This window comes from Protopterus annectens, chromosome 4.part1 (assembly GCF_019279795.1).
Source record: "Protopterus annectens isolate FY-2018-M chromosome 4.part1, PAN1.0, whole genome shotgun sequence".
Classification (NCBI taxonomy): domain Eukaryota; kingdom Metazoa; phylum Chordata; order Ceratodontiformes; family Protopteridae; genus Protopterus; species Protopterus annectens.
Window position 1 is genome coordinate 253948627 of NC_056734.1, and position 12530 is coordinate 253961156.

The 12530-nt window shown below is 46.7% G+C and overlaps 1 pseudogene; it reads right to left on the bottom strand.

Annotated features, from left to right (window-relative positions):
• Window positions 1-12530, bottom strand: part of LOC122801199 — a 94022-nt pseudogene that overhangs the window by 57742 nt on the left and 23750 nt on the right.

The window sequence follows — 12530 nt, forward strand, 5'->3', positions numbered from 1 at the left end:
CCTTACCTTACACATGCAGCAGTCAGAAAGACCCCAAATGTACCCCACCAACAGGATAATGGGTCCAAACATTGGACATCTGCAGCCTGGCTGAAGAAACCACAGCCCAATTCAGAAGCATACTGCACAGTCAGAGGTGATGTATGTCTGATGTACAAGGCCATGTCCAATCCAGAATGAATGGTTATGCTCTACTGCAGAAACCTCAAATCCAGCAGACACACCACAGTGATATATCTGAACCTCTACACATAGATTAATAGGATGTGCTGGAGGGATAGATCCATAACCCAGTGGCTCCTGACAATCTGGAACAGAATCCCAGTCCATGATAGGCTGAGCTCCACACACAAACTCAACAAGAGAAATCCGGTGAAGTGCATGGGAGATAGTAGGTGTACACTGGGGACTATCCCTGTGTCACATCTAGGAAAGTAAACCCTACGTGGGCATAATATGCACATTGCAGGGGGTGTTGAGACCCACACACAGTCTGTCCATGCTCAAACAAGGCCAGGGCAGATAGCCTAGTTTGAACCTATGAACCTATGATGATACAAATTGTGCAGGATACACAGGATTATCACACAGCTGTCCTACCTAATGGTAGGAACCATGGTGATAATCCACAGATATGCCCTGCAGCACTCTAATATCACAAACAATACACCAAACCCATACACATTGCCAACAGCCTACCGAACAGATTCCTTCCAACCTCCCCACCAGCACCTAACTGCCAAATATCTATCCCAGGAGAGTGCTGGCCCCCCGACATTGCAGATGCTGAGGTAACAGCCAGCATCCACAAAGCACAGCACACAGCAGCAATGGTACCAGATGGTGTCCTGGGATGTGCCCAACAAGTACTGTAAGAAGAACGGAACAGCAAATAGCATTACTGTGCGCTATCAGTCCTACCACAGGATATGTACCCAAAGAGCAGTGTACAGCAACAGTGGTCCCACACCACAAAGGGGGTGCCTGAATGGATACTGCAAACTATCACCCCTCAACTCCCACTATCTAGGTTGGCAAAGTAATGGAGAGGATGATCATGGATCCCATGAATAATGAGATTGGGTGCCTACAGACATTGGACCCTACCCAGTGTGGCTGTCATAGGGCAGATCCTGCCCCTTACACATGTCTGACTCATGTGAAACGTGCACCAAGCCCATTGATGTGGGGAATGTTGATCACACAGCCTATCTGGACCTTGCTAAACCCTTCCATACAATACCCTAGTTGGCAGTACAGATAAGCTCACCAGCCTAACTATAAACCCCTATGCAAGTAGATGGGTTGCAAACCAGCTCAAGGACAGAACTGACCTGGCAGACATGCTGTAGCCATGGCAGACTGCAAACCAGGTACAACTGGCATCCCACAAGGCATGGTCCTGGGACCTCTCTTGTATGCTATATATGTCACATAGGTATAGGCCAACATGGACGGACTCTGTCTGAACAGGTTTGCATAGGACTACAAACTGGCCACCATATCGGACCCTCCAGCTGACACAAGCAACCTACAAAAGGCACACATAGAAACACACAAGTGGTGCCACAGCCATGTCAACAAGCTAAATGTAGAATAGTGTATAGTCAACCCCTGTGGAAACTTTATTTTATTTATTAATTTAACATTTGTTGACCGGGAAAGTCCGACTAGGTTCCACAGAGCCTGTTTTCAGCGGAGGCCTGGGAAGAAATGCTCCAGATGCATGTCTTTGGACACACAGTACATGGCCAAAAATTACCACATAGGTGTTAATCCAGTAAGTACATCAGGAGAAATAAGAGACCTGGGGACACAAGGTGATATATATCCTGCATGTGACAACCATGTGTCTGTAGTGGTTACAGTAACATACCATATACCCACCTAATCATGAAGGTAAGCACAGCTTGGTTAGGGTAGGTCAATGTGCCTCTCCAGTCATCCATCAGCAGCCTCACAATTGTGTACAATGGCCCTTCAGGGATGTACCATAGCAGACACCTGCAGCAACTGGAAAGACTACACAAATACCCCACCAGGAGGATTGCAGAGCTGTAACAGATGCCATGTGTTGCCTGAGTAAAGAAACTGCAGCTCCACACAGTGCCATACTGCCTGGCTGGAGGTGAACTGTGCCTGATGTATAGAGCCATGACCAACCTGGTATCAATGGACATTTGGCTCCATGTAAACACTGAATGCTGGTGACCTATGCAGCTGACAGGCCTGAACCCCAGCACAGACATAAACAGGACATGCTGTACTGATTGGTCCATAACCCAGAAGCTCACTCCACTCACGACTAAACTCCCACTACAGGATATCCAGGGAGTCCCTCAGTGACTGTCATCCAGAGGAATCATGATGACTGGATGGGAGATGGTAGGTGTACCCTGGATATCACCTGTATGTCATGGGTAGACAGAGGCACAGCACACTAACCATGACATATGTCATGGCAAACACCAGTAAATGTGTGTTGAAGGACAAACACTCTCTGACTAGCATTACAAATGGACTAGAGCGCATGGCCATTGTTTGTCACTGTCCACACAAGTTGTGGAATACATTAACAATGTCGGACAATCATGTACTATGCTGTCCATATCTGAACAAAATGCAACATGGTCATATCTGCACAACTGGCCCTCAACCAATCTGATGTGCTCACTATAAATATTACAAGCAGTGATAGGACTGAAACAAATTATACTGTCCACCACAGTGAAAGTACTGCACCAGTACACTATACGACAATACAACTGTTTGGTCAGTAGGAAAGGATGATGACAACTGTATGCAAACTATCCCATGGCGATCCTGCAGGCATAGTATAATGCTTGTTAGGTTCAGACACAAAGCAGTTGGGCAGTAAAAACACAACCTGATGTCCAACACTCAACTGTACATGTGATATATAGATGGCGTCCACACACAAACACAAATGTGGTGGTCCACAAATCCCAACATAAGGAAAGGTCACACTGGGCATGCTTGCACACTTAGATAAATGAGACGTGGCAGTCAAGAATCCATACAAACTGCGAACTGGGCATGCTCACACACTTAGGCCATGTCACAGTTCAGCAGTTACACACACATATCTGGCATTTCTATGTGTTAACACAGGAACCTCCCACAATACAGACATCTGCCCAGTGCACACAGTGAAGTTACAACAGAGACATAAGTAAAGTACTAGATCCCACTCATACGCAAACATCTCCCACAGTACACACGTTGTTTATAGAGATAGGGAAGGCTATGGCAATAAAGACTCACAAACAGTATATGAGCAACAGATACCTGCATCTGACAGGTAAACATATGGCCGTAGAGTGAAATACCTGACTGTTGTCCCTAGGGAATACAGAAGGCTATCCACAGTGTATTTGGCATCTGCCTCCACAGTACAGTAGGCCACTGTGCCTGTGCAAAGTTAATGCATAGATATGCTCTCCCCTGTAGTGATGGATAGTCACAGATGTACATACCTCTTCATTCATAATGATGTCAGCACACTATACATATGTCAGGAGCAGAAATTTTACCCAGTAATGTGAATAGCGCACTCCGCTACTGCGTCTCTAACAAGTGTCATAACATAGTTAGGTAGGGGTTTGAATCCTGCAAGTGCCGAATGTGTGTGGGGGAGTAGTGTGTGCAATTCCATGTGTTTGAGAAATGTCCCTTTTGGCAACTAGTACTACACAACACATGCTGCATATTTCACTGTCTAAACACTGATGATGTCAGCACCCTATAAGTACAGCAGGAGAAAGCAATCCCCCCAGTAATGCAAATAGCGCGCTCTGCTAATGCGTCTTTCACAAGTGTCATAACATAGTTAGGTAGGGGCTTGCATCCTGCAAGTGCCCAGTGTGTGGGGGAGTAGTGTGTGCAATTCCATGTGTATGAGAAATGTCCCTTTCGGCAACTAGTACTACACAACACATGCTGCATATTTCAGTGTCTAAACACTGATGATGTCAGCACCCTATAAGTACAGCAGGAGAAAGCAATCCTCCCAGTAAGGCAAATAGCACACTCTGCTAATGTGTCTCTCACAAGTGTCATACCATAGTTAGATAGGGGTTTGAATCCTACAAATGCCATGTGTATTTTTGTCACACAGTTTGTCCATGTGTGTGGGGTGTTGTTCCCAATATTGCACGACATACATTATATTAGTAATGTCAATGCACACATGATGTATGTGTGTGCCACCTACACATATGTACCTGTGAACTGCAAGAGTTCCCAAGTCCGAAGCCTGCCTCATGTGAATACATGGAATATGCATCAGACAACTGTATGACTGTGTAGTTCTGTGCACGGGCTGCATGTGGTATGTGACTATACAGTGTGGGTTGTAGATGGTGTCATCCCACCAGCAAGGGATACATGGTTGGTCTGGAGCATATAGTCCACATGTTGGTGATGAACAGGTGCAGTATGTTGTCAACACTTGTGGGAGTGGTAACAGGTTGTTCCATAGCAATGCAGGGAATGAATGATAGGAACCCTTCAGATAGGGTCTTGCAGCTAGAATAATGCTCACACTGCATGTTAGGGTAGTCGCAGTACAACCATATAATGGTGTGTGTAGAGACCGTCATATTCCCAGTGTTGTCAGGAAGAGCAAGTGGGTTTCCTGGGTATGGGAGTGTGGTGTGTGCCAGGCTATGAACCTGAAGGCAGTCTAACCCACTGTGTGTGTTGCACATGGAGAGGCTCTGATGCTTTGTGCAGTACCACCAACCTGGGGTTGTGTGTATCTGAGGTGCCTTTGGATACATCCTCCCTGTTCTGGTTTGGTGCATGTGTAGCGGATGATAAACATGGTATCAGGAATGACCTGGCACTGATGGTGTGCACCTGGGAGCCTTGTACCAGGAGTCTGTTACTTCATGGATATTGCTGTACCCCATGCTAAGGACAGTTTCCACTGCATGCATCTTGAGGTTTACACTGCTGCTGTTGTGTAGCATTGCTATTAGTGTCCCATCCCATGTGATACCTGTGTAGGTGGCTATGTAATGTCATCCTTGCATACAAAGGCACTATGTGTGTAGCAACAGCCTCTGCCAATATACAATGGCCCATGGGTGACAGGTGCAAGCTGTCCCAAGCAAAGCAATGTGGCATGTCCAGCATGTAATCCCACACTGACAGGCATTGGATCCCCTTTGAATGTCACTGAAAGATCCATTAATTGCAGAAACTGATGATCCTGTCTACATATTGTGGCAGCATTCATGGTGAGGGTGAGATGCTACTCAAGGCCAGGGTCATACCAGCCTGTACCACAAGCTCAGAGAGCCCCTCTATGTCCCCTAACATGTAGTCCAGGGAGGTTTGTCAGAGGTCATACACACTGGCACAGACAATGACTGAGTCATACTTCTACATGCCTTGGAGTGACCGGTATGCTTGTGTTATGTGGTGGATCATAGTGCCTGACGGGCAGCTCAGCATGACCGTCACCTTGTTCAGCCTGGGAGGAGGACCTCAGTGTACGTGACAATAGAGGTACCTCATACAACTGTAGCAGGTGTGTTGTCTAGCCATATGTCCTGTGACTGTTTGGCACATAGGCTGTGTGAACTATGTGTTGCATGTGCTCTGCTCTGGCTTAACGTTTGCTTGTGTGTCTGCTTTGCAGGTGTCAGCTGCTCAGGCAGGATGCTATTCTGAGAGCCTAATAATGTACCTGTGTGTTTCTGTGTTTGGATTGTGGTCGTGGCAGGTCAATGGGAGACTGGTACAGTATTCACTGTAGTATCCCACTCCACCTGACAGGGAATGCCAGTGCTGTATAAACAGAACTTAGCCCCCAGTTTGGCTATGTGATTGCATCTCTCACATGTGTTGTACGTATATGGGAAGGGGAGAGGGTTGTCTGTGTACATGAGGCAGCTGTAACAGTGCCACATGACTCACAGATTCACCAACTGGACCTGAGAGTGGATCAACAGGTGACCTATGCACATGCTACCATAGCATTGTGACTCCCATACTAAGTAATGACACATAGGGCCAATGGGGAACAAGGTACTCAAGGTGACTATGTGAGGGTGTAGTGCTCCTGATTTGTTAGTGCTGGCATATATGAATGCTGTCTTGAGCAAATGTGAGGTAAGTCATATGTAATGTGTTACAGGCAAGCTACATGCAAACAGGACAAACAGTGATGTTCTGTCAAGTGACACATGGACATCAGTAGAGTAAGCAACACAGATGTCACTAGGGAGCCACAGAGGCACTGTATATCTGCACTGCAGGTGGAATCAGTGTTTCAGGAACATAACAGGCAAACATGTATACAAACAAAGCTACAGTCAGCAGGCCTGTATGTAGACTATGCTACAACAAACAAGGTGTACGACTTCCAGTAGGTAACAGTGCATATATACAGGCACTATAAGCCAGTACCCAGACATTCACATGTCAGACGGGCTGGGTCTAGCTGCACCACACACAAGTGTATAGACCACGTACCTTCGTAATGTTGAATAACTGGCCTGATACCCAAGTGCTCATACCTGTAATAATACACGTCAAATAACAGACACTGAGCCCTCACTCAGCAGTTCCAGACTTAGTATGATGTATGCTACCTGTCCTGGCACCACAGTATCCTTGACAAGTATGGACACTCTCCCTCCTGTCATAGTTAGTTCTGTGTTTTGGTGCTGTCATGCATGGTATGAGGTGTGACCTTGTAGTGCCAGTGTGCTCTTGTGAGCCTTGAACCTGTTGTGTAGTACTGCACAGATATCAACATTCTGAATCATCTGCATTGCAGAGTCGTGTGTGGACAGCATGCAACTCGCAGTTGACATGGCCATCATTGAGTATGAATATGTACATTATTGTATCCCCTGTGCTACCTATGTAGGTGGCCATCCCTTCACAGCCTCACCACCAGTATGCAAAGATGTGCAGACAGAACACTGTGGTAATTACTATGGGTGTACAACACAATACAATGACATTCATACTGTAACTGCATCAGGCATGCAGGTATATACCCACAATGCTATCATTACATTGTACTATTGTCAACATCATATTATTACAATACATCTATGTACTCACCCTGTGCATCAGCACCATGTTAACCTGTTCCTGCACTGATTTTACAGATTGCAGGAGGTGGCACAGTTTCATCATATGCACAGGGTGTGTGCCTGGTGTGCCTGAGTCTGCCACTGATACAACCAATTGACATGTCTGTGTGTGTGTGTGTGTTGGTGAGGGACAGCTGTACAAGATGGGGCAATGTTGATGCAGTGTGTGTGTGTGTATGTGGTAGCCCTAGGTGTTATCACTTTGCATGTGTGTATGAATGCACACAGCCCCACCTCATGGTTGCCATGTACAGGTGTTTCTGGACAGCCACAGACTGTACCTGCCAGGTCATATAGATCATTGTCTGTGGCCACGGACATGGTACCTGTGCCTGGCAGGGGTGCTATGGACCGTATCAGGCACTAAGCCAGACTGAGTACTGTCATCAGAAGCAGGTGTTTGTTGACTGGAGACAGGTCCCTGTTGGGACTGTCCAGCGCCACGTGCACGTGGTCTCCTGGGGCGGTCCGATGACAGCACAGACCCAGCATTGCTGGGGCTGCTGCTGGCACTATGTGAGCGGCTGCGGCCCTGTTGTCGTCTGCGATGGCTGCCAGCTGTTGCTGTTGCTGGCATACAGCCACGCCGATGCCTCAACCGTCCACCATTTCCCTGGCTCAAGGACATATAGTTGTGGGACAGATCTAATGCATCCCCCCCAACATCTGTCAATGACCTCAGTGAAGTTGCGGATGGCAGCCGAAACATCACGCATATTGTCACTCATGGCTGTGCGACATGCTCTCAGCTCCCTCAGACCCTGTCTAGTGTACCGTTTCATACGTGACTGTGCCTGCATTACAGCCCGAAACATAGCTGGGGTTGAAAGACCTCTGTGGGCACGTCTGACAGGGGTGGTACGCCCATGGATGTTCCCACGAGAACCCATGGACATCTGCCTGTGTGGTACTGTGTCAGGACCCTGGCCATGGCTGCGGTGTGGGTATGCATGTGCCACCGGTACTACATTACCCTGGTCAATGCCCACTGTATCCTGTCCATCACCTAGGGACATTGGTGACAAAGGATATATTGGCAGGATGACTGCGCATTGTTGGAGTTGACAGCTGTATAGTGTCAATTGGCTGACCAATGACGGACCCTGGCACACCTACCTGTGCCATTACACAGGTATCATCATTATCACTATCCACAGCAGCTGATTCAGGTTCCCTGCTGCATGACACCAGAGCAGCACCAGAACCTGTGGGAGTAAGACAGGAAACACAGTTTACAATGTGTACACAATGCCACCACTGATGCACACATGCACACATGGGCACATGCACACATGCACACATGGGCACATGCACACATGGGCACATGCACACATGCACACATGCACGCATGGGCACATGCACACATGGGCACATGCACACATGCACACATGCACACATGCACACATGCACACATGCACACATGCACACATGGACACATGGACACATGCACACATGCACACATGCACACATGCACACACCTCAGTATATGAGATATCAACCCACAGACACAAACACACCTGCAATCAAACACATAGCACTACTGCTTCAGCCTATTATTACTATTAGTATACAGAGTATTGAAGGTAATGGTATTACACACTCACCAGCATGGATAGGCTGCCTTGCTGTTACACCAGAAGGACCTGCAGAAAAGAGGCATTTATTGTCAGTGGGCACAACTGTGCCATTGCTACTGTGGGCATGATACAGTTCAGTAGTGGAACAGTTACCTTCCACAGGTGTACTGCAGATATTGATGATATCACTAATGCACAATAATTACCAAGATTACAGCTACAAAATGAGGACACACCTCACACATGCATAACCTAACAGTGTACAGAATGGTCAACTATACACATGGCATGTTACCTGCACGCTCTGTGTCCTGCTGCTGTGTGGCTCCAGCTTCCATCATTACACATGTATGATGTTGTTGTTGCTGCTGTGCTGGAGCCACAACACTCAGGAGTAGTCCCTCCAGTCTGGTGGGGGGGGATGTCTATCCAACCCACCAACTGTGGCAAGCTGCTGCCTGTGGATATCCGACGCACGCTGATGGACATTTCTAATTAAATCACTGCAGTGATGGTGTACCTGCTCATATGTCCAGTTATGTGTGCCTATGTCATTTACCCGACGGACCAGGTCTTGCCGCAGTGCAGCCCTCTCCTGCTGGTTCTGGCTGGTGTGGGAAAAGAGTACAGCGAAATCCCGCACCAGGCTCTGGTGTATCTCCTCCTCCTCTGCAGCAGAGTAGACAGGGTTCTGCTGATGAACCATGGCCCTGAAAAGGAGAAGGAAAATATGTCAGCAATATCTGTCAGCAAACTATAGCACACATAATACACATAATACTCGACTGCAGTGATATAACTTAAGCACCATATATAGCATCTGTCTGTCTATTGGGGGATACACATGTACATGACCAGATATCAGTGCTCATCCGACAACTGTGCAACAGTACCTAGCACACTCCATATGACAGACTAGTATACTGCAGCAGTCAACACACTGTTTCAGGTACAATGCACAACCTCACACTGGGGGTTTGTATCAAGGTACTGTATGGGGAACATTATCAGCCCATGCATTGCACACAATGCATGTTACATATTTCACTGGTATTGCACACTACTCTTACTTGCCATAACCCTACCTACACCACAGTGACATACAGGGTAACACAGCACAACATATGGCAATGTAGTATGTATTGATCGCAATACCTCACACACCTGTCACTGGCCTCACACCAAGGACACACACTACCATGACAGACAGACAGTCATGGTGAGCAATCACACCAGTACACAACATGCACCCAGTCACTAGCACACTCATTCAACCTCACATATTCCGTTTGCAATGTGTTCATGGGTGTGCATTGTGTCCTAGGTAGGTAGTGTGCTTTTGGCCCTGGGCCTGCAGCAGCATACTGTTATGCTACCCTGCCCCTTGTGACACATGTGTTAAGATTGTACCTGCTCCTTACAAACAGTTAAACAGGGTGACTCATATGGCATATTACCTATCTGCATAACATTCAGCAGGGGTATGTCTGACATCTACTCATGGGGAGTCTTGCTTCTTAATTCTGTGTGGTCTACTACAGGGTATGTCATATCTGTGGGTAGGGTCCTGTACCTCCACCTTGTGCTGTATACTGCAGTGACAAGGACGACAGACATAGGTAATTTGTGTTGTGTATGTTGGAGGTGTTACCATGGTTGTTAGACAACTGTCATGGGTGTGACCGAACTATGTATATCCAGCAGTGGTAACCTCTATGTAGGTAGTCTGTGTGCGCTCTGCAGTGTTTGAGTGTATTGACACAGTTACTTGCATACGTCTGTGCCCTTCTCCATATCTGTAGCTGTCATGGGAGGTACATACCATGTAGGACATTGTGGGGTGTGGAGGGGTACAGTGACCTACATGTCCATAGCTGACACACCATGTCCGCTGACACATTCCATGTACAGGTATTACAGGACTAGTGTGCCACTGTGTATATCAATGTGGAGCCTATTGTACACTTGTTGCACCTGTTCCCCCCTGACACATGCAGTGGTGGGCAGGCATGTACATATGTGGTGGTTATTGATGTCAGTGTTTTTGAATGGGGTATGGTACTCCAGTATCCACACTGGTGTTCACTCCATGCCTGTGACACCAGGCACCTGTTGCAAGACATCTGCACACATGTGCCTCACACAGTCTATATATACATATATATATATATATATATATATATATATATATATATATATATATATATATATATATATATATTGATATATTTATATCTGTATATGGATATATATCTGTTTGTATATATGTATATAAAATATGTATATATAGATGTAGATATATACATTTAGATGTGGGGAGAGAGGGGGAGAGAGTGAGAGAGAGACACAGGGTGAGTGAGAGTGTGAGGGGGTGGGACAGAGAGAGAGAGAGAGATAGTCATATACAGACATATTTGTTGTCAGTCAGATCTATCTGTATATGTATAAGTCTCTACAGATATCTATATATGTATGTGTGTATTACATATATCTGTACATACATATTCTACCAGTCCCGATGTCTGTGCAGTAAGTGAGAACCTGGTTCAAGGCTCCTGAGAGCACACCAGCAGTACCAGGCTATACCCCGTATCATGTGTTTTGGCCCCAGGACTCGGGACAAAACAAAAAGGGAGGGGGTGTGTCCATATTCATGGAGGACACACACACCTCCAGGTTAGTGGCAACACATGAAGCATCACAGACAATCCAGTTACAGATAACCATAGGCAAACCTGCTATACAACTGGTAGCATGTTACAGACCACCCTCCCAATCTCAGGGACCACAGTCAGCCTTCCTGTAGACATTGGAGGATATGACTGCCCCACCACACACCATCATAGTGGGATACTGCGACTACCCTAACATACACTGGGTGCATTATTCTACCCCAAACACCCTAGCCCAAAGGTTCCCAGAATTCACTATGTCAAATGCAATGGGACACTCAGTCACCTCTCCCACAACAGGAGATAATATACTAGACCTGATCATCACAAACATGGGGACAATGTGCTACACACTAGAAGTATACCCCTCACTAGTCACATCTGACCACAGACTAATCCCCCTGGATATACATATCCCACCTCCCCCACAACACAAAAGACTACAGTGGGAAACCTCTCACATGCTGACTTTACACTTCTTATACCTGAGTTGGTATCATTAATGCCCACTGGGCCAGTGTAAACCACTTCCCACAATGCAGACACCTTCACATATGCTTTCTACAGACATCTCCAAGAATGCATGGATCATGCAATCACAAATGAAACCATGACCCTCTCCACCAAGGGCAGGCATCCTGTCTGGTGGACCCCAGCATTGAACATATTGTATAACCACAGAAGGTAGCTACTGCATGACAGAGCATACTTCCATAGAGCTACGGCATCTCTGATCAGCGGTAGTAGAAAGATACATTTTGTCGTACAAACATGCAAGGCCAACAATGAGAGGGACATCACTATGGTCACTATAGATAACCACAAGGCCTTCCTCTGCTATGTTACACACCTGGGTGGGAACCCTCAGTTGTGTTCACAGTTATTTCACAGTGACAAACGCTACACTGAACACACAGATAATGCCAACGTTCTGGCAGACAGTTTCAGTGCAGGTTTCTCCCCTCCCTCACCCACACATGTGGAATTACTTATCCCAGCTGACTGTAACCTCTCTGTCATCTCAGATGTCCCGCTGGGAACCACCCTCAGCAGAGCTGTAAACACAGCATCAATGGGACCCAACGGTATTGCAGGTTGCATGTTACGTGAACTGCAAGAGGAGCTACACATGCACATTACATGCT